The 22,976-nt window shown below is 49.1% G+C and overlaps 2 long non-coding RNA genes across 5 annotated transcripts in view; one reads left to right on the top strand and one right to left on the bottom strand.

Annotated features, from left to right (window-relative positions):
- LOC122200524 overlaps positions 1-22,976 on the bottom strand; it is a 41,123-nt gene that overhangs the window by 10,576 nt on the left and 7,571 nt on the right. For all 4 annotated transcript variants that reach the window (XR_006193832.1, XR_006193833.1, XR_006193831.1 and 1 more), the window contains exon 3: positions 22,818-22,932. This is a non-coding gene — a long non-coding RNA (uncharacterized LOC122200524). The remainder of the gene's footprint in view (positions 1-22,817; positions 22,933-22,976) is intronic.
- Positions 17,615-18,590, top strand: LOC122200525. Its single transcript, XR_006193834.1, has 2 exons — positions 17,615-18,058; positions 18,372-18,590. It is a non-coding gene; the product is annotated as an uncharacterized LOC122200525 (long non-coding RNA).

The raw sequence follows: 22,976 nt of genomic DNA, 5'->3' as shown, positions 1-22,976 counted from the left end.
ACGTACGATATCGCAACCCAGGATACTGGCACCGATGCGGTCCAGGCACAGAGCATTTCCTTGGTTTCCATCCTTTCCACGAGGATGTCTCCTGTTGCCCTTCTGTAGACATCCTCACCTCCCCTTCCTCCCCTTCCCTGAGGGGTTGCCCCTGATCTGTTCTCCCTTTCTTTCATTTTGTTATTTCACGAATGCCAAATACGTAGTGACCTTTGCAAGTCGGCCTGAGTGACTCATGTGACGCGGCAAGGTGAGCATCACTCCACGTGTTACAGAAACGCAAGTTGAGGCCGGGGCAGTGAGGTAACGGGCAGAAGCAGGATTCAAGCCCGGTTCATCCTGAGTCCCGGACCTGGCTCGCCGTGGCCACCCTGACTTGCAGGTGGCATTGGAACCGATGACTCTCAGTGCTCCCCCTGTCAGGGGGAGTCCCCTCGGCATCCAGCACATGGCCGGAGGTCCTGGCCCTGGATTGTTGGGGGGGGTCTCAGTTCCGGACGCGGGAGGGAGCAGTCCCCAGCCTGTGCCTCCCAGCCTGGCTTCTCAAGGGCAGACAGAAGGGGGCCCTGCCCTGGGCCCCCTGCTGTGGTGAAGGGCTCAGGCAGGATGATTCCTGGAGACAGACCTTCCACCTTGTCCGGAGGGGCCCCAGTGGACTCAGGTGCTGTCTCCTGCCTGACATCGTGACGGGCTGGGTGCACTCCTCAGGACGGGGGGGAAGGGAGGCTCACGCCCTGAAGTCACCTCCCCGCTGCGGCTCTCCGAGCGCTCTCCAAGCCTCACAGCCCGAGATTGGGTCTCATGGCCCTCTAGTCAGGTCAGACTCAGGGCCGCAACCGGTCAGCTCCGAGGCAACGTCACTTGCGGAGCTAACCAAGCGTGGGATTGTTCAGATTGCTGGAAGGAGCGGCTCCCCCCGGGTGCACCCCTCCCGTGTGCCAGCTGTCACCTGGGTCCTGCTCCTGCCATACCCTGACCCAGTGGCTGATGGGGGGTTCCCAAGCCAGGACCCACGGCTCCCACATCACTGTAACAAGAGCTTCGTCTCTATGAGGAGGACTTAGATCCTGCTCCCTAGGGAGGGGGGTCTGGCTCTTTCTGTACCCAGTAGGGGGTGGTCATTCCCCAGACTCAGCCCTGCGGTCCCTGGGCTTGTGCCTGAGGACATGAGTTGGCCTGGGGTGGGCTGTAGACTAGGGCCGGAGATAGCAGGGGTGACCCAAGCCCCTGGGCATCAGAGTAGGGCCAGGGCCAATGGCAAGGAGGTGTGATAAGAGGCAGACAATGTCTACTCAATGCAAGAATCTTGCAGTAACTAGAACTATCCAACAGTCGAGCAGACTGCTTGGTGAGGTAGCAAGTTCCCTGGCGGCGGAGGCATTCGCTCGTTCAGTCAACACACATTGATTGTCTCCCTTGGGAAGGCCGTCCGCCATTGTGGCTCTCGGCTCTGGAATCACTCACCTTTGGCAAGTTCTCTGCGCCCCACTTGCCTCACCTGCAAAATGGGAGTAATAACGGTCCCTCACCTGTCTCAGCAGAACCCGACCCTGCTTCCCATGATGCTCCACCACACCACCCTCCTGCCTTGTACCTGGCAACACGGCAGGGGCGACTCCCGTCAAAGCGCTCTCATTTCACCCTCGGGGCAAATGTCTGCGTAAGTGGGAAGGGCTATCAGTCAGCCCAACTCACAGGCGGGCGAGAAAACAGAGTCGGGATGGGTCTCTGAACACTCAGAGCACCTGCCTCCTGTGGGCTTTAGAGCAGCCACGGCTACGTCCTTGGAAGCTTCTGGACTCCGAGATGCAGCAGGTCAGAGGCCGTGCAGTGAAAGTGGGACCTGGGTAGGGGCTGAGGATGGAGGAGGCGGTGCAAGCCAATGGGTGGGTCTGGGCAAGATCGAAAGTGGCTGAGGCCAGACCCCCACGCCCCTCCCCGCTCCCACGGGCAGAAGGAAACCGGAGGCTTCTCCGCCGGGGGACGGTGGCTACACATCAAAAGGGCATCACACAAGCACTCTTGATAAACAGCAGGTAGCCCCGCTCCCACTAGCTAACAGGATTAATCTAAATGCACACAGACGCAGCTGGGCAAAATCAAAACACAGAACCTGGGCTAAAGTACAGCACTTAACGGGGAGCCCTCGGAGCCTCGCGACACGTCGCCTGACTTGCTCGCCCACCACAGGGGTGAGGACGGCAGGAGGCGGCCACGTGTGATGGCTATGTGTGGCATGGAGGTCAAGGGGACCCTGGAGGGGAGCCGGGGACCGGGGAAGTCAGGCAGCCACAGAGGGGGGGCAGGGCATTCTCGGAGGGCTCAGAGTGTCAGCTGGGTGGGTACATCCTGAAAGGTGGAGGCAGCTGGCGTGCCCTGAAGAAGCGGAGAGCCCCTGAGTGCTCCTGTGACCAGCACACCCACCTGCCAAGTTCTGCCTGACGAGAGGGTCCCATCCCGGGGAACCCTACCCGAGGGCAGTCACAAAAAGAGAAGCAAGGTCTTCGGGTGGCTCTGCCTGGTGGTCTGGCCTCCTGAGCCTTATTCCGGCCTCCACGGTGAAGGAAGGGAGGGAAACTCGTTACCAGATAACTACATTCAAGCCTCACTATGGCTATTATAGCCCACTTTACAGAAGAGGAAACTGAGGCAGAGTTAGCTTTCAGATCAGCCGGGACCCAGAGCCTGTGCTCCTGGCACTGCTCCAAGCTTCCTCCCAAATCATCACTTTAGTCAGAAGCAGATCTTTTGTCCTGGGCACTTGCCTTGAGCTCAAATCAGCTCCAAAGCCAAGGTCAGAGCAGAAGCTTCTAAACTTCCGGGGTCTAGATCCATGCTTCCCTCCGCTTCAGCTCAGGACACCCATCACCTTGGTGACATCCTCTGGCTCTCTGGTGATGCTGGCTGTTGTGGGCCTGGAAGCCCCTGGGATGGGACTCCAGGGGAGAGTGAGAAAGACCATGGAAATGACTTTCTGAGTCCCTCAATCTGGGCAGGAACTGGGGGAGGGTGGTTCACCACATCCATCCCTCAGCCTCTAGTTGGCAGGCAAACCAAGGACATATCCCCCTTTCCTCAAATCTTAGGAATGAGAAAGCCAGGGTGCCTGGGTGGCTCAGTTGCTTAAGCTTCTGACTTCGGCTCAGGTCATGATCTCATGGTTCGCGGGTTCAGGCCCCGTGTCGGGCTCTCTGCTGTCAGCATAGAGCTGCTGTCTCTGCTTTCTGCTTCAGATCCTCCCTCTCTCTCCTCTCTCTCTCTCTCATAAATGAACAACAACAACAGGGGAGGAGCCAAGGTGGCGGAACAGCATGGAAGTTTTTTAGGTGTCTCGCGTCCCCAAAATACAGCCAGACCAACACTAAACCATTCTGCACACCTAGAAAACTGGTTTGAGGAAGGACACAACAATCTGCACAACCTGAACCACACAACTCAGCAGGTACACGGCGCGGAGAGGTGAACTTGGGAAGAGAGAAGCCGCGGAGGGCAGGGAGGTGTTTTGCGTATGGAGAGAGGATGGAGATGGGGGGTGGGTGGGGTGGGGAGGAGAATATGGGAAAAGCACCCCCCCCCCCCCAAAAAGCAGCTGGAGAGAAAGTGGAAAAGTGGAAACAGCCGCAGGGACTGAACTAAAAAGGGAGAAAGGAGAGGGTTTCAATTCCATTAAGACTATAAACGGGGAGCGCAGAGTCTGAAACTCCGCAGCTGGTACCTGGTGGTGCTCTGGTGGGAAGGGCGAATCCCCAGGAGCAGAGCGGGGTCCGGGGTTCAGGCCACACGGGGAGAGGTGGTTCCCCTGCTGGGAGGACACCTGGCAGAGGCTGTGTGGCTCCCCCGCCCCCAAAGGCAAGGCCCCAGTGGCCCCGGGAGAACAACCACATTCACCGGTGCTGGAACAAGGTCGTTGTGGGTGAAGCCTGGTGCCGGATGGGTGTTGTGATTTTCCATAGTCCCTGAAATGCTGCTGCTACACTGTCTCGCAAACTCTTTCTGGGACGGGCTGGCCCCCGGCCGCAGTCTCTGGGCAGCAGCAGCACGGTCCTGTCAACGTTCCTGGGTGCGACCGGCACCCGGTCATTGCTCGGTGAGACCCTCCAGCAGACGGGCAGAACGGGTCAAAGCCGCAGCTTCTCAGAAGTAAGGAGTCGGGAAACACAGCCGCATCTGAGACAAAACTCGGGAGGGAGGTGCTGCCTGGGGCTTGGTCACGAACCGTGTAAAAGCGGGGAGTAGATGGAAGCCGAAGACAAAGGACGGGTGCGCGATTGCTGATCGGGGAGAACAGAATTCAGATACTACAGACCGGGTGGCTGGGTGACGCCATTTAACCGCTCCCGTGCATGCGCATACGCACCTACGCACGCCACAACGATCTGCCCCAGTAAGCTAAGCAGCGCCATCTAGTGGAGAGTGGAGCCCATTACACTAAGCTCAGCACAACGGGGCCAACCTTGTTCTTCAGGAACACAAGTCTCTCCGCCTGCTTAGTTTATGGACAATAAAGCGTTTCATAGTTTGACATCTAGGGGAAAACGAAGTCATGTTTCAGTCTGTTCGCTGGTCCACCTATTCAATTTTCTTTCTTTTTTTTTCTCTTTTTTGTTTCTTTTCATTTTCTTGAATACAGAAAGAGAAAAAATTCATTTTTATTTTCAATTTCTATTAAAAACATTTTTGTTTGTTTTCTTCTACTATATTTTTTACTTTTGTGTATATTTTTTCAAATTCCATTTTACTTCCATCATTTCATTTTAGTCTACTTCAGTGTATTCATTTTTTCAAATTTTCAAACAATTTTCTTTTTTTTTCTTTCCTCTTTTTTCTCTAATCTGTCAAGTCCCTTTCAACATCCAGACCAAAACACACCTAGGATCTAGCATCATTTATTCAATTTGTGTGTGTGTGTGTTTTAATTTTTTAATTTTAATATTTTTTTAATTTTAATTTTTTAATTTTAATTTTTAATTTGTTTTACCTCATTAATTCATTTTCTCCCTTCAAAATCATGAAATGAAGGAATTCACCCCAAAGAAAGAGCAGGAAGAAACGACAGCCAGGAATTTAACCAACACAGATACAGGCAAGATGTCTGAACCAGAATTTAGAATCACGATAATAAGAATACTAGCTGGAGTTGAAAATAGATTAGAATCCCTTTCTGCAGAGATAAAAGAAGTAAAAGCTAGTCAGGATGAACTTTAAAAAAATGCTGTAACTGAGCTGCAATCTCAAATGGATTCCACGGCTACAAGGATGGATGAGGCAGAACAGAGAATCAGCGATATAGAGGACAAATTTATGGAGAATAATGAAGCAGAAAAAAAGAGGGAGATTAAGGCAAAAGAGCATGATTTAAGAATTAGAGAAATCAGTGACTCATTTAAAAGGAACAACATCAGAAACATAGGGGTCCCAGAAGAGGAAGAGAGAGAAATAGGGGTAGAAGGGTTATATGAACAAATCATAGCAGAAAACTTTCCTAACCTGGGGAAAGACGCAGACATCAAAATCCAGGACGCACAGAGGACTCCCATTAGATTCAACAAAAACTGACCATCAACAAGGCATATCATGGTCAAATTCACAAAACACTCAGGCAAGGACAGAACTATGAAAGCAGCAAGGGAAAAAAGTCCCTAACCTACAAGGGAAGACAGATCAGGTTTGCAGCAGACCTATCCACAGAAACTTGGCAGGCCAGAAAGGAGTGGCAGGATATATTCAGTGTGCTAAATCAGAAAAATATGCGGCCAAGAATTCTTTATCCAGCAAGGCTGTCATTCAAAATAGAAGGAGAGATTAAAAGTTTCCCAGACAAACAAAAATTAAAGGAGTCTGTGACCACTAAACCAGCCCTGCAAGAAATTTTAAGGGGGACTCTCTGAGGGGAGAAAAGATGAAAAAAAAACCCAACCAAACAAACAAATAAATAGAGACCAAAAGCAACAAAGACTAGAAAGGACCAGCGAACACCACTAGAAACTCCAACTCTACAAGCAACATAATGGCAATAAATTCATATCTTTCAGTGCTCACTCTAAACGTCAGTGGACTAAATGCTCCAATCAAAAGACATAGGGTAACAGAATGGATAAAAAAACAAGATCCATCTATATGCTGTTTACAAGAGACCCACTTTAGACCTAAAGACACCTTCAGATTGAAAGTAAGGGTATGGAGAACAACATGGTCAACAAAGTAAGGGTATGGAGAACAACATGATGGTCAACAAAAGAAAGGCGGAGTAGCCATACTTATATCAGACAATCTAGACTTCAAAATAAAGACTGTATCAAGAGATGCAGAAGGGCATTATATCATAATCAAGGGGTCTATCCACCAGGAAGACCTAACAATTGTAAACATTAATGCGCCAAATGTGAAGCACCCAAACATATAAATCAATTAATCACAAACATAAAGAAACTCATTGACAGTAATACCATAATAGTAGGGGACTTCAACACCCCACTCACAGCAATGGACAGAGCATCTAATCAAAAAATCAACAAGGAAACAATGGCTTTGAGTGACACACTGGACAAGAAGGACTTAACAGATATATTCAGAGCATTTCACCCTAAAGCAGAAGAATATACATTCTTCTCCAGTGCACATGGAACATTCTCCAGAAGAGATCACATACTGGGACACAAATCAGCCCTCAACAAGTACAAAAAGATCAAGATCATACCGTGCATATTTTCAGACCACAACGCTATGAAACTTGAAATCAACCACAAGAAAAAATTTGGAAAGGTAACAAATATTTGGAGACTAAAAAACACCCTACTAAAGAATGAATGGGCTAACCAAGAAGTTAAAGAGGAAATTAAAAAGTTCTTGGACACCAATGAAAATGATAATACCACAACCCCAAACCTCTGGGACGCAGCAAAGGCAGTCATAAGAGGAAAGTATATAGCAATCCAGGCCTTCCTAAAGAAGGAAGAAAGATCTCAGATACACAACCTAACCTTATGCCTTAAAGAGCTGGAAAAAGAACAGCAAATAAAATCGAAAACCAGCAGAAGACAGGAAATAATAAAGATTAGAGCAGAAATTAATGTTATCGAAACCAAACCAAAGCAAACAAACAAACAAAAAAAAAAACCCAGTAGAACAGATCAATGAAACCAGAAGCTGGTTCTTTGAAAGAATTAACAAAATTTATAAGCCACTAGCCAGTTTGATCAAAAAGAAAAAGGAAAGGACCCAAATAAATAAAATCAAGAATGAAAGAGGAGAGATCACAACAAACATAGCAGAAATAAAAACAATAATAAGAGAATATTATGAGCAATTATATGCCAATAAAATGGGCAATCTGGAAGAAATGGACAAATTCCTAGAAACATATAAACTACCAAAACTGAAATAGGAAGACAGAAAATTTGAACAGACCCATAACCAGTAAAGAAATCGAATTAGTAATAAAAAATCTCCCAAAAACCAAGAGTCCAGGGCCGGATAGCTTTCCAGGGGAATTCTACCAAACACTTAAGGAAGAGTTAACACCAAATCTCTTTAAGGTGTTCCAAAAAATAGAAATGGATGGAAAACTTCCAAAAACTTTCTATGAAGCCAGCATTACCTTGATTCCAAAACCAGACAGAGACCCCACTAAAACGGTGAACTATAGGCCAATTTCCCTGATGAACATGGATGCAAAAATCCCCAACAAGATATTAGCCAACCAGATCCAACAATACATTAAAAAAATTATTCACCACAACCAACTGGGAATTATACCTGGGGTGCAGGGCTGGTTCAATATCCACAAAACAATCAATGTGATTCATCACATCAATAAAAGAAAGGACAAGAACCATATAATCCTCTCAATAGATGCAGAGAAAGCATTTGACAAATACAGCATCCTTTCTTGATAAAAATCCTCAAGAAAGTAGGGATAGAAGGATTATACCTCAAGATCATAAAAGCCATATACGAAAGACCCAATGCTAATATCATCCTCAATGGGGAAGAACTGAGAGTTTTCCCCCTAAGGTCAGGAACAAGACAGGGATGTCCACTCTTGCCACTGTTACTTAACATAGTATTGGAAGTCTTAGCCTCTGCAATCAGACAACACAAAGAAATAAAAGGCATCCAAATCGGCCAGGAGGAGGTCAAACTTTCACTCTTCACAGATGACATGGTTCTCTATATGGAAAACCCAAAAGATTCCACCAAAAAGCTGATAGAACTGATTCATGAATTCAGCAAAGTTGCAGGATATAAAATCAATGCACGGAAATCGGTTGCATTCCCATACACCAACAATGAAGCGACAGAAAGAGAAATCAAGGAATCGATCCCATTTACAGTTGCACCAAAACCCGTAAAATACCTAGGAATAAATCTAACCAAAGAGGTGAAAAATCTATACACTGAAAACTATAGAAATCTTATGAAAGAAAATTGAAGAAGACACACAAAAATGGAAAAAGATTCCATGCTCCTGGATAGGAAGAACAAACATTGTTAAAATGTCAATACTACCCAAAGCAGTCTACATATTCAATGCAATCCCTATCAAAATAACACCAGCATTCTTCACAGAACTAGAACACACAATCTTAAAATTTGTATGGAACCAGAAAAGACCCTGAATAGCCAAAGCAATCCTGAAAAAGAAAACCAAAGCAGGAGGCATCACAATCCCAGACTTCAAGCTGTACTACAAAGCTGTAATCATCAAGACAGTATGGTACTGGCACAAGAACAGACACTCAGATCAATGGAACAGAATAGAGAACGCAGAAATGGACCCACACATGTATGGCCAACTAATCTTTGACAAAGCAGGAAAGACTATCCAATGGAATAAAGACAGTCTCTTCAGCAAGTGGTGCTGGGAAAACTGGACAGCGACATGCAGAAGAATGAACCTGGACCACTTTCTTACACTATACACAAAAATAAACTCAAAATGGATGAAACACCTCAATGTAAGACAGGAAGACATCAAAATCCTCGAGGAGAAAGCAGGCAAAAACCTCTTTGATATTGGCCGCAGCAACTTCTTACTCAACACATCTCTGGAAGCATGGGAAACAAAAGCAAAAATGAACTATTGGGACCTCATCAAAATAAAAAGCTTCTGCACAGCGAAGGAAACAGTCAGCAAAACTAAAAGGCAACCGACAGAATGGGAGAAGATATTTGCAAACGACATATCAGATAAAAGGTTAGTATCCAAAATCTGTAAAGAACTTATCAAACTCAACACCCAAAAACCAAATAATCCAGTGAAGAAATGGGCAAAAGACATGAATAGACACTTCTCCCAAGAAGACATCCAGATGGCCAACCGACAGAGGAAAAAATGTTCCACATCACTCATCATCAGGGAAATACAAATCAAACCCACAATGAGATACCACCTCACACCTGTCAGAATGGCTAACATGAACAACTCAGGCAACAACAGATGTTGGCCAGGATGCGGAGAAGGAGGATCTCTTTTGCACTGATGGTGGGGATGCAACCTGGTGCAGCCACTCTGGAAAACAGTATGGAGGTTCCTCAAAAAATTAAAAATAGAGCTATCCTACGACCCAGCAATTGCACTACTAGATATTTATCCAAGGGATACAGCATCCATCAAAGGGACACATGCACCCCAATGTTTATAGCAGCACTATCAACGATAGCCAAAGTATGGAAAGAGCCCAAATGTCCATTGATGGATGAATGGATAAAGAAAATGTGGTATATACATACAATGGAGTATTACTCGGCAATCAAAAAGAATGAAATCTTGTCATTTGCAACTACGTGGATGGAACTGGAGGGTATTATGCTAAGCGAAATTAGTCAGAGAAAGACAAATATCATATGACTTCACTCATGTGAGAACTTTAAGACACAGAACAGGTGAACATAAGGGAAGGGAAACAAAAATAATATAAAAACAGGGATGGGGACAAAACATAAGAGACTCTTAAATATGGAGAACAGAGGGTTACTGAAGGGGGTGTGGGAGGGGGGATGGGCTAAATGGGTAAGGGGCATTAAGGAATCTACTCCTGAAATCATTGTTGCACTATATGCTAACTAACTTGGATGTAAATTAAAAAAATAAAATTTTAAAAAATTTTAAAAAATAAACAACAACAAAGGAATGAGAAAGCCAATTGCTGACGTCAATTGAGCACTTACTCTGTTCTGGGAATTTGCTGAGCTCCTTGATCCATTATCTCTCCTAATGCGTCCAATGACCACAGCAGCTGGGGACTGCTTGTATTACCCCCGTTATACTGGGGAAGTAGCTGAGGCCACACCACTCGTAAGCGGCACGTTTGGGAGCCAAACCTGGACCCCCAAATCCTGTGATACCTTCACCTTCCCGGGAATCAGCTTGTTTCCTGTTTCCCAGCGTCTTCAGTTGAGGCAGCGGAAAGGGAAAACGTGGGTTCTCATTCTTGCTCCCCCAAACTACGTGGTTCCGTGGCCTGGGGCAGCCCCTTTACCTCTATAAATGGAAAATTCCCGGTTTATAAAACCAGGGGAAAGATCTCTGCCTTACCTGCATTGCTGCCTTGTTGTGGGGATCAAATAAGAAAAATACACATGACTGGGGTTTTCATGCTGTGAGACGCTACATAAACATTAGTTATTATTCCACACCCCAGAGCAAGCATGTTCCTGAGCTCAGTGTGACTTTTTTGTTTTTGTTTTTGATTTTACTAACACTGTCAGGAATGATAATTGCTAATAACGATCCCATTGCTTATGTACAGACCTCTGCATGGGGACCTCAATGCTTCTGGGGACACTGTCTCTGCACAGGGCCTAAGAGGAGGGGCTAGTTTTACCCCACTTTGCAGTGGGGTAAACTGAGTCCCCCAGTGAGAACAAAGAGCTGACTAAGGTCCCCAGCCCTCCAGGAGAATGTTTTAGGCTCAGAATCTGGGATTTTGAGAATCTTCTCCCTCCAGCTGTGAGGGCTCCCAGGCTGCTCCTGAGAGTGATTTATGGCAGAAATTTGCAGAGTGAGTGCTGTATCAGCGCTTCTTTCCCCTCCTAACCTTCCCACGCTGGTGTCTGCCTCCCTTTATCGGCTGCTCACCCCTGCTTCTCCCTGCCTGCTGCTCTCCTCCCACTGCTTCTCCCCTCTAGGAGTTGCCCAAGGCTGAGCTGGGCCTCATTTCAGCTCCTTTCTAGAGCTGAGCTGTCACTAGCGGCCAGGAAATTTGAGCATGGGGTGGGCAGGTGGGGGAGAGCAGGATGAAGCAGCTCCCTCCCCTCGCCCCCACCCTACCGCCAGCCCCAGGCCCAGGCAGGCGCGCTCAGGTGATCTTCCACGAGGCAGGAAGGGGACCTGGAGGCAGAAAAGCCAAGTCACTTACTTGTGTTCAGTAACTGTTCAATAGCAGAGCCAACTCTGAGCCTTAGGGTCTGTGGGACCCCCCGGCCCACGTGTTCCTCCATCCCCAAGGTGGTTAAAGTACAGACACCAGGGGAGTGAGCACAGCCGCCCCACTCAGGGCCACACAGAGCCCTGTGTGAAGGTCCCGGTGCTTGGCTGGGACCTCACACTGTAAGGTGTGAGTTACCAGAACCCAGACCCCAAGTCCCCCTGGGGAAACGAGCTTTTGGACGGAGGAGTAGGGAACAGGGGGCTCAAAGCAGACATTGGGTCCTTCTTCCCAAGCTTTCATCAGGGCTGGTGAGGCAGGAGACCAAGGACTTCTGGGAAGGCAAACAGGACCAGCGAGTGGGTGCTCCTCAGGCAAATAGGCAGATCATTAAATAGTGAAAAAACAATAACAACCAAAAGCCAAATATTAAATTCATGGAAGCCAAGGATTTATTGTATTATTAACTCATTTCTTGTAACATGAAGAAACTGGAAACTCAGAGAAGTTTTTTAACCTGCCCACGGTCACACAGCTAATGGAATCAGAAAAGACAGCGGTGGGCTGGGGGCTCTCCTTTCTGTGCTTACAAGCCAGGGTGTAGACCACTTTCCGGCCAGACCCAGACTACACTCTCTCTGCTGCCCTCACCTGTTTCAGGGTCCAGAACCCAAGGACGCCTGCTCTGCCCTCAGCTTCTAAGCTGGGCGAAACCTGAGTGACTGCACTTTGGCCACCATTCGGCCTCTTGGCTGTTCAGGATGACACAGCGCTCTCCCTTCACGTCCAGGACCTGGGTGGGCCTGGGGAGGCTTGGGAGGGCCTGGCCTTGCCACCAAAACTCTCATTTCTGGGGCCCCGAAGGTCATTTGGGCCTTTTGGAGGCACTGGTGCGTAGAGAAGGAACTTGGGAGCTGAAACAGGGCCCTGGACAGTAGGGCTGTCCCCAGGGAAACCAGGTCCTACCCAGCAGATGCACCTATGATCTTTGGGTTGCCAGCTCCTGCCTCTCAACTCTTCTCTTGGCCCTTCTCTAAGTTCTGGGACAGTAAAACACTAGTGCATTGGGCAGATAGAGCCAGACACTCTGCCTGACTCCCTGTGGCCTGATCCTCATACACTGACTCTGAGGGGGCTGGTGCTCGCAGATTATCCATCATGCAGACGAACTTGGTGTTTATGTTGATTGGCGAGTGATTTGCAGCTAAGCTGCTGATCAACCACAGCCTATGCAACTAGGGTGCAGCTACCTCTCCACGAAGATCCGCCAAGATCCTGTTCTAAGAGGCCAGCCTAGGCAGCTTGAGGGGAATTGGTGATGGCGACGTGAGGACAGGCTGGAACTCCCTCTCATCCACAACCTTCGCCGACCTCACTGCCCTCGTGTGAAACTTCCTCTGGCCCTCTCGCATTTCCCCCACCCTCCCCGACCGCAGACCAGCTACTTTTTCCTGAGGCCACCCTTGCTCGAGGACATCAGCTGCTAGGTGCCTTGGGCATCTCACCTCACCCCCTCAGCCCCAGTGTCCCCAGTTTTTGATAGGTAGCTAGCAGATCTCTCAGTGGGAAGATGGGCGATGTCTGAGAAAGTACCATACGGTCGACGGGGCACTAGGGCTGCTCGAATTGGCTCACGAGGGTCTACTGTTAAACTTCCAGTGATTTTGCAAGCTGGTTGATAAACACAGCCATTATTAAAAATTAAATTATATAAACTTACAATTAAATAAGCTATATTAAACGCAAAGGTAATAAATACTCAAAACTCATTACTAGCTCCTAATTATTTTACTCCATTTTACTATTATCTTTACGCTTGAGGTTATTTACATCAACTGTATCTGTATGTTGGAAATATTATATAATGGCTCATGGCTAAGAATCCCTTTCTAAGTCCACATTCAGTAATGTCACCTTGGTAGCTTGGAATCGGCCAGGGTGGGAGTATTCACGAGATGGAAATTGGCAAATGCTTTAAGTCAGGACTTCCTTTGATGGTTTGTTGTTTGTTTAGACTTAAACAGTGATGGGGAAAATCTTAATAATGCAGATTTAACTTAAAAGTGTTTTGGGTGTGTAGCTATTACATTGTAAATGGCACAAGAAATCGAGGAAATATTCTCGCAGTAATTGAAGACTAGTAATCAGATGCGGCAGAGATGTCGTTCACATCATTGACGAACAGAAGGAAGTCCCAAGGAACATCTTTGCTGGTTCACTTTCTTCTTACCCATTAATGTAAATACAAATATCAACCAACATTCATGTGGGAACTACACTCATTTATCAATTGCAACCATACATTGGTTACAGATACGAGTTCTCCAAAAATCAACAGGAGCATTTTGTGAGAACCAATTGGTTATAGAATTTACAGTAAAGGCTATTGTGTATTTTATTAGTATTTGTTTTAAAGTTTTATTTATTTTTGAGAGAGAGAGAGAGAGAGAGAGAGAGAGAGAGAGAAAACACAGGCAGGGAAGGGGCAGAGAGAGAGGGAGACAGAATCGGAAGCGGGCTCCAGGCTTTGAGCTGTCAGTGCAGAGCCCGACAGGGGGCTCAAACTCATGAACTGTAAGATCATGACCTGAGTTGAAGTCAGAAGTATTACCATCTGAGCCACCCAGGGTGCCCTAGTATTTGTAAAATATATGCAACATATTTTTTTATCAGTAAAATTACACACATATCATAAAATTACACACTTTTTTTCCTGGAGAGCCAATTGTCAAACATTCACCAGCACACCACTGACTATACTTATGGAAGAGACCACTATCCCTTTCCTTTTTGTCCCCCACCTGGCTCTAGGACTTGAATGGTATCATCAGCCCTTAATGCTGCTCCAGATGTTGGGGAAGAGAATAGAACTTGACCTTCTCATCATTCTCCCCAGCTCCATTCATAAAAAGACTCTTCCTAGTTGTGACTAGGGATATCCGGGATGGGGGGGGCGGGGGAGGGGACCCTAAGGACACCTTAGGGCATGTCCCTGGGCAGAGAGCAGGACTCAAGACCGGAAAACACGTACTCTCCTCTGGGGGGGCATCTCCGCCTGACTCCATCTGGAACCTGACCACTGACACCACGTTGGGCAGGGCCACCACCATCTCTGGTCTGGATTTTGGCAAGACCTTCCTAACTGGTCTTCCTGCTTCTATCCTTGACCCTCTCCTCCCCCCGCCCCTACAAAAAGGGGTCAAGAGATTGCCAAGGAGATCCCTTTAAAACCCAAAGCAGATCATGTCCTCCTCTGCCGGAAGCCCTGCCATGGCTTCCCTTTCAAATCTTTCCGATGGTCCTGCACCATCCTGCCTCTGTGACGTCATCCCCATCGCCTGCCCCTCTGCCCTCTTCACCTTCACTGTGCCAGCCACACTGACCTCATTCCAATTCCTTGTGCCCACCAGGCATCTCCCCCCTTAGGGCCTTTGTACTGGCTGTTCCCTGCCTGGAGTGCTCTTCCTCCAAATACCTGCTTGGTTGACCCCTTTGCCTCCTTCAGTACCTCCCACACCTCACTCCCACCGCGACCCTCCTTGGTCACCTGCTCAGCACAACACCTGCCCCCCACCTCGCTACACCTGGTCCCCCTTACCCTAGTCAATCTTTAATTTTTTCCTCCTATTTCTCCCCTTGCAATATATTATCTAAGTTCCTTATCACATCTGCAATGGGAACTGTGTGTCCTGAGGGCAGGGATCTTGGTCCGTTTCATTCACTGATATACTCATACTCCAAAAACAGCACCTCTACAAGGCAGGTATCAGTGAATATTTTTGGAGAAATGCTTTAGGAGAGAAAGGGCAGTTTCTGAGGAAGAGTCTGTGCAAGAGAGCAGAAAACCCTTCCTTCCTTCCTTCTTTCCTTCCTTCCTTTTTTTTTTTTTTAATTTTAATAACACTTCCTTTCTTGATGGATGCCAGGATGGGAGGTCCCCGCCTGCCTCGGCCCAGCCTGGCTTTGTAGCTCATCTTCCCGTTCAGAGCCCGTCCGGGGCTCTGTGTGAGTCAGGATTCTCCAGAGAAACGACCAATAGGTGTAGATATAGATACATCGAAATGGAAAGAGAATTACGCCAAGGAGCTGGCCCACGTGATTATGGAGGCTGACAAGTCCCAAGATCAGGAGTGGGCCAGCTGGTGCCGCGGGGAAGCTGGCGGCGCCTTTCGGCTAAGGCTTCAGGCCCAGGAGGAGACGATGTTTCCATTCAGATGGTAAATCCTCTCCACACATCCTCACAGACACACCCAGGATAATGTTCCACTAACTGTCTGGGCACCGCACGCATGGCCCAGTCAAGTTGGCACATAGGATTGGCTCCGCGGGCCCTTTATCCGCCCCAGCCCTCACAGAGGGGAGGGAGAGCAGGACACGGGAGCCTCAGCGACAGGCCGCCTTCTACCAAGCGGGCAGTGCCGCCAGTGGTGGGGCCCGTTAGCACCACCGTTTCTCTTCTCCTGCTCTCCAGGCACCGAGAACCCGGGTGACGAGGAGACGAAAGATGGCTTAGAGCAACCTTCGTGGCCTCGGCCTCGCCTCTGTGTTCGTACCTGTAACATGGACTTCGTATCTCACAGCCGCGGGGCTTACATGAGCAAATGCTTTGCCAAATATAAAGCATTTTGTGGGCCCAAGGTATGTGTCTTGCGGACTTTCTGCTCCCACTCGACTCTGGCAAATTCCTATCCCTGCCAAGGGAGGGGTTAAGCCTGCCTGCTTTATTTATTCAGTTCTCTTGTCCTAGGAGCAGCAACGAGGAGCGAGGCGTAAATAGAGCAGGTCCTTGAAAATAGCAGCAGTAACAACACATACATTTGAGAAGCTGGGCCGAGAACGGATGCTTGCTCCATCCCGAGCCCCTGGAGAGAATCATCAGATCGTTGGATTTCCCCACCCCTGTGGCGTTGCCCATGGGGAGGGACTCAACGTGGCAGATAGATATGATATCAGAGCGCTTCCTGTCTGGGGGCTGTGGAAGAACAGGTCTGTCGCAGGTGAGTTGTGTGCAGGCATACCTGGAGGCAAGGGGGTCAGTGGGGGACCCTAGCTCCTATCTGTCCAAAGCAGGCATATTCCCACTGGTGTTTCCCCACGGCCATTAGCATATCTCTTTCCCCCAGCCCTGTGCGGTTGGGAATGAGAAAACAGAAGGTACTTTCCTTTCTAGGTCTCCTTTCTGACTCTTCCATCCAGGCACTGGCTGAGCCAAAGTTCAGGTAGAAACTTGTCCGGCTGGATTGCCAAGATTGCCAAGGCCATCTGCTGTCAAGGTGTGACAGCTGTTTGACAAGATGGAGGATGGATGCCTCCGCCATGATCGTGGGTGCCAAGGGGCACGGGGCGTTTCGGCGCAGGGGCCTATCAGGGAGACGTGTGACCGACGGGAAGCTTGCGCTGGGGTGTGATGAAGTAAATATCTAGGAGACAGGAAGGCAGGCAGTCTCTGTCGTCCGGACCCTGCAGAGAGCAGAGAGCGTAGGCTCACCTCACCCTTGTCCCCTGGGAGCGTAACACCCCAGTGCCCCGTCCTTAACTACTCTGTTCCGGGGCTTCAGGTAGGGAGTGGATATGAAGCCGTTTGCTTCCGTGACATAGTCACAGTGGGGCTCGTTCATTTATTCGTGCACGTACTTAATATATATTTACCGAGAGCCTATTCTGCGCCTGGATGCTGGCACCGTTTCAGACGTGGGAATCCAAACCCTTTCGTCATGGAGCTTACGGTCTGGTTAGGGGACAACTGCATACATGTAAGTGTAAAGAGGAAAACTGGATGGATATGGGTCCGGGCCTTGAATAGGTCATTAAGTGGCTGTGTGACCTTGGGCAAGCTACTCAACGGCTCTGAACCTCAGTCTTCTCGTCTTTAAAGTCCAGACGATAAAAACACTGATTGCATATCGTTGAGAAGGTCACCTGAAAGAACATGGATGGAGGACACAATAGAGTATTGGCCCGTGGTTGATGTACCCACGTGTGCATTATGACATCATGGTGACCCAATCTAAGGCTGGTCACAATTTATCCCAAGGCCCTGGGTGCTGTTTCACAATGAATCTTTTGGCCTGGTTTTGTCTTTTTTTTTTTTTTTTTAAGTTTTTATTTTAATTCCACTTAGTTAACATACAGTGCTGTGTTAGTTTCAGGTGGCCTGGTTTCATCTTAATTCTATAACCGTTAAAGCTATGCGATTAAGCATGAGGACACCCACACACACACACACACACACACACACACACACACACAAGCCATGCCAGGTCATGATTATCCCCGCTGGGTTGGGACCAAGAGAACCCAAACTTCATATTTTGCCAAAAGCTTTTACCTCTTCTCAGCCAGTTCTTTTCCACAGCAGAAGCCAAAGAGCCAAATGGCACAGTCTGAGTTTGCCAGCCACTGGCCAAGGCTCTGGCTGCTGGCACCCTGCTCTGCGGCCCATTGTGAGATCGCATCGGCTCCGCCTGGCATGGAAAAGGGGAGCTGGCGCTGCCCGGCCTGTAGGTGGGAGAGGAAGCAGGGGACGCTGGTTCTTGGCAGGCAAACCTGTTGCCGCTAAAACTTGGCACGTCTGGGTGGCTTTAGCAGTCCAGACAGAGAATTAGCACACAGCAACGCCAGTCTGGCTCCTTGGTACTGCCCATGGAAAGAGATTTCTTCCTTGGCAGGGAGATTGGTACATCGCAGAGGTAAATTTATGCGAAGGGGGATAAAGAGAATCCCAGCAGTTCTATGCCCCCCATCATCTAGGGAGGTTCTATACGGTGCTTTTTGCCAAACGTGTGGGAAACCTACATTTTCTGAGGTTTTCCAGCAGGCGTAACGAATGCCACTTCTGAGTTCTTGGAAATTGATTACGCTGGTGATGTCTCGAGGATTTCTCCTGTCTGCTCTGGGAGCGGGGTCTCCTACTGTCCCTTGATGGGGTGTGCAAGGACTCTGCTTTCCTTGGCCAGGAGGCAGATTGCTTAGCTGGATTCCTTTCTCTCCACCTGCTGACAGATGGTGCTGGGAGACCAGCATTCCAAGATCAGCACCGCCTTTCACCAGCCACGGGATGTGGACAAGGCATTTAGGTTCCTCGGGCCTCAGTTGCCATCGGCCCCATCTATCAATGTGAAGACTGAGGCAGTGATACGGGTGAAAGCAAACTGTACACAGATACACCTCGAACACACGCAAGACATCGGATTGTGCTCTCCACAAACAGCCTTTTCACCAGACTGGCCTCCTGTGATGTTTTCTCATTCCGCCTTATTAAAAAGCTGCTTACTCGGGTAAAACCCTCAAGAGAAGCAAGATACCCACCCCGAGAGATCCCCACACCCCCCTCCCCCCCGGGCCCGTCTGTCTTGATCCATAGATTTCTCTGCACACGGATGCTCTCAGCCTCCTCCAAAGCCTGTCCCTGGGCAGGCACAGACTTGAGCAGGGGAAGGGAGAGCCAGAACAACTACAGAAACCAAAGATTAGGGATTCTGTTTCTATTCCTTTCTGGGTTTCCTGTTCTGAGATGGGCGAAGCAACGTGATTTATTTTTGACAAACGTATCTGCATTATGAATTATACTGGGGATGGAATTGTTACATTAAATCAAAGTTAATTTTCGACTTCTGTTCAGGGCGCCATAAATAATCAACTCCAGGGTAAGGTTATGGACTGAAGTCACCCAAATTATGCTAACGAGGTTGATTAAACTTTTGAATTCTAAGTTTCCGTAAGAATAACAATCAGTTAGCATTTACATTTCTGCCATGCCCTAGGATTTGCAGCTTTTTCTGAAGCTGCTATTAAATATAAATAATACCATTTTTTAAAGCCAAGTTGAGCCCTATGGGGCATATTTGATTCTGTTTCCTGGTGCTCGGCTCCTGCAGATGCGGTGGGGGCTTAGGCTGGAGTCTGAGGCGAGCAGAGGCGGTGGGGAGGGTGGGACAGAGGTGCCACAGGACTGTGCATTTGCATTTGCCTTGGAAGTACAAAGGGATTTTCAAGTTCTATCAGAGACAATAATTCAATTTTGCATCGGTCCATTTGGTGAGGAATGCCGGGAAGCTTTTGCCGAAAGTAGCCTTTAGAAATGCCACTCCCAGGAAACACTGGTTTCTGAGGTTTTGCACTTAGGATGAGGTACCATTTCTTAGCCTTTTCTGCTGGCATGCTGTGGGTCTGTGGGCCCATTGCATGAACTTTCTGGGCTCTGTGGTCCCTCTACAGGCTCCGGGGACCTTTTACAGGAGGCTGCTGGATTCCCTAGGGTAGCTCAAGAATGAGCAAAAGGGCCCAGTTGATTTCCAGCCTCACGTTTGGCCACCTGTTAGGAAAGCCTGCCCCAGGGATGCTCATCTCCTGACGTCTGCTTGAGGCCCAGGCAGCTGCTGTCGTAATGACAGGTCGGCTCAGAGGTTAGGCGGCTGGCGGAGTGGCTATTGTTTATCCCAGTTTCAATTTCATTGTCATGACAACCCACACAAGTCATTGTCCCAGCCGATGCCTCTGCGTGAAGGCGCATCTGGGCTCACCCTGCCTGAAGGCGGAGGACCCATCTCTACACTTACGGGGCTGCTCCTTTCTTTGCTCCGCGTGTTCGGGGTGATCCTATTTTCTCCACCACTTACCTAGAAATTGTTTTTGAAAAGTGTCTCATTTCAGCTGAATTTGGCCCGGAATGACTGGGGATGTTGCTGGGCCAGGGTTCGCTCTCCCGAGTCAGCGTTCTTGCAGGCTGTTTGGCTCCTGCGGGGTCCCCCCCACAGCTGTGGCCACTGGCGGTAGAGGGGCCATGGCCGTGGCCGTGGGTGCGAAATATGCCTGCTTCACGTTCATACCATTGGAGAGAAGGCCTCCCGAAAGTTCTGCTCCCATAACTCAGGGTGATGCGTCTCAGACTTGAAAACTGCCTTCGAGTGTCTTCCCAACTACGGGTTGCCCCTCCTACGAAATTTCAAGAGACAGATGGCTGGTGTTTCTGTTTTGCTCTATTGCTTTGAGAAATCCTGGAGTCTGTGTGGGGCTGTTGAGACGCAAGCTCTGGATGTCAACATCGGCGAGCCTTGAAAGAATTGCCCTGGCAAAATGGGACACGTGTCTATTGAATTTCTCTTTGGGGCCTTCCCGTACTTTATGATTCTGAAAGCATACGTTCCTTTGATTTAGGGAAGGGGCCCGAAGAGGGGCTCTTCTCCCTGTTGGCTCGCTGATGATCAGTGGGGAGGAGGCTTTGGCCGGGTTTGCCCATGGCTGAGGGTTACCAGGCAGGCAGGCTTGTACTGGGAAGGCTTGTAACTTCCCCTATAGCTAGAGGACCACCTGTTGTGACCAAATTGATGGCTTATTTGCCTGAGTATAATGGTTCGGGGTATACACAACACACACACACACACACACACACACACACATATATATATATATTTTAAAGATATTGTCAATTGCTTTGCCCGAAAGAGAGAGGCAGTGAGGGACTGGGTTGCTAATTAAAAGTCTCCCAATCAAAGAAGGTTGTTATAAAGACAAGTGGATCCCGTGCTGTGGGAAACAGGGAAATGCTGAGGTTAGGCACCTCTCTCGTGGTGGGGATGGGACAGGACTGAGCTGGGTGGTGGGAGAGGGCAGAAGGCAGGCAGGGGAGTGGGGGACCAGGAGCCGAGCTAAGCAAATCTGGGGCCTGGGGAGAGGAACCCTTTTAGAAGGTGGTCAGGTAGGGGGCCCAGGCCGACATGGCTGGTCAAGCCAGGAGCCAGGAATCTTAACCGATTTCACCTTCACGCACTCCCCGGATCTTTTAGAGCACTTACTCTGTGCCGGGCACTATTCTGGGTCCTCATGAGTGAGTGGTGAGCAAAACAGACATAAATTCCAACCCAACGGAGCTCCATTTTCTGGTCGGGGAGCCCAATAATAAGCAGATCATTTAAGCACCAAGTGCATCAGATGGTAAATAAGGTCTACACTAGGGGAGGGGCATAGGGAGTGTGGGGTGTTGTTATTTATTTATTTATTTATTTATTTATTTATTTATTTAAATTTTTTTAACGTTTATTTATTTTTGAGACAGAGAGAGACAGAGCATGAACGGGGGAGGGTCAGAGAGAGGGAGACACAGAATCTGAAACAGGCTCCAGGCTCTGAGCCGTCAGCACAGAGCCCGACGCGGGGCTCGAACTCACGGAACGTGAGATCATGACCTGAGCCGAAGTCGGACGCTTAACCGACTGAGCCACCCAGGCGCCCCGAGGGGTGTTGTCATTTAAAATAGGGTGGTCAGGGCAGGCCCTTCTGAGAAGATGATGCTTCAGTAGAGAACTGCAGGAGAGAGCCAGAGCCCTGGGGATATCTGGGAGAGGCAGACCCAGACAGAGAGAACACCAAGCATGTACCCGCAGGCCTGGTGAGCCAGGGAAATAGGGAGAAGGCCTGCTTGGCCAGAACGGGGCCACAAAGTGGGGGGAACCATAGAGGATGCTGTCTGAGAACTAACAGGCAACCACAACACCCTGGGCTTTGCAGCCACTGCAAGGGAGGTTTGACAGAGGAGAGCTCTTACAGGATCCTTCTGGGTACTGCGTTCAGAACACATTGAATTGAGATTAGGTCCTCACTCTGTCCTTGTCCCTGGACTGGAGAAGGTCTATATGATTGCCAGATTATCTGTACCCTTCTAGGATTGGAACATTTCTAGGAAAACATTGAAAAGAACATGCCCCATGTTTGTACCGATGAGGGAGGAGGCTGACTTGGCTCAATCTAGGTATGACTCCGGCCTCATCTTCTACCCTGGCTTTAGGGGCACCCGCCATGGCCAGCTCTGATACCCAGGCTCCTGCCCTGGTCAAATTCTCCCAAGCCGCGCAGCCTCGCTTTGTGCCGTGGGGCTCCATGGCCACCTCCTTCCCCTGGCGGTGTGTCCACTCTGCCACATGGGCACTGCTGCCGGGCACAGAGGCTTAGATCACACCTCCCTCTTCTGAACTGGAAGAATCTATGCAACACCACTGTGACTAACTCAGATCGGTTTGAGGTCCAGGGCCCCCAGCCCTCTGACCTTAGACTGACTTCCATGGCCCAGCCAAGACCGGCTTGGAGCAGCCCAACCCCAGCGGTTAACAGGACCGATCGTCTCCCCGGTTTCCTTGGGAGTTTTAACCCAAGAATCCCCAGACTTGCCTATCAGATCTGAGTGCTCATTGTTTCTTCCATGGTCCAGAAAACAAGGCGTGTTGGTGCCATGCCCCAGGGTCATGGCCGCCTGTCCAGCCTCCTGTTCCGTAAGAGGAAGGACAGGTCAGCCACAGGAGCCGGAACCTGTCTATCCTCATGGGGGGCTCAGGAGGTTAGCCTTGCGGGTGTCAGTGCCATGAGAGGCTGGGCCCATACGACCCAGGGTCCCGCTCTAACATTTAAAGTATCTGTGTGATGTCGCTCGTTGGTACCCGGCGAAAGGGAACTCACCCTCTTGCCCGCCAAGGATGGGTCCAGGGGTGTACTTGGGGACGCTTCTAACTGAATTTCTTCCACACCACTGACAACAAGGCTTTGTGAGTTCCCGACTGAAGACAGATCTGAGCTGGCAGAATCAAAGGAAGTGGGTTTAGGAAAGGATCCAAATTA

The sequence above is a fragment of the Panthera leo genome, chromosome D1 (assembly GCF_018350215.1).
Source record: "Panthera leo isolate Ple1 chromosome D1, P.leo_Ple1_pat1.1, whole genome shotgun sequence".
Taxonomy (NCBI): Eukaryota; Metazoa; Chordata; class Mammalia; order Carnivora; family Felidae; genus Panthera; species Panthera leo.
This window is presented reverse-complemented; position numbering and strand designations above follow the sequence as displayed.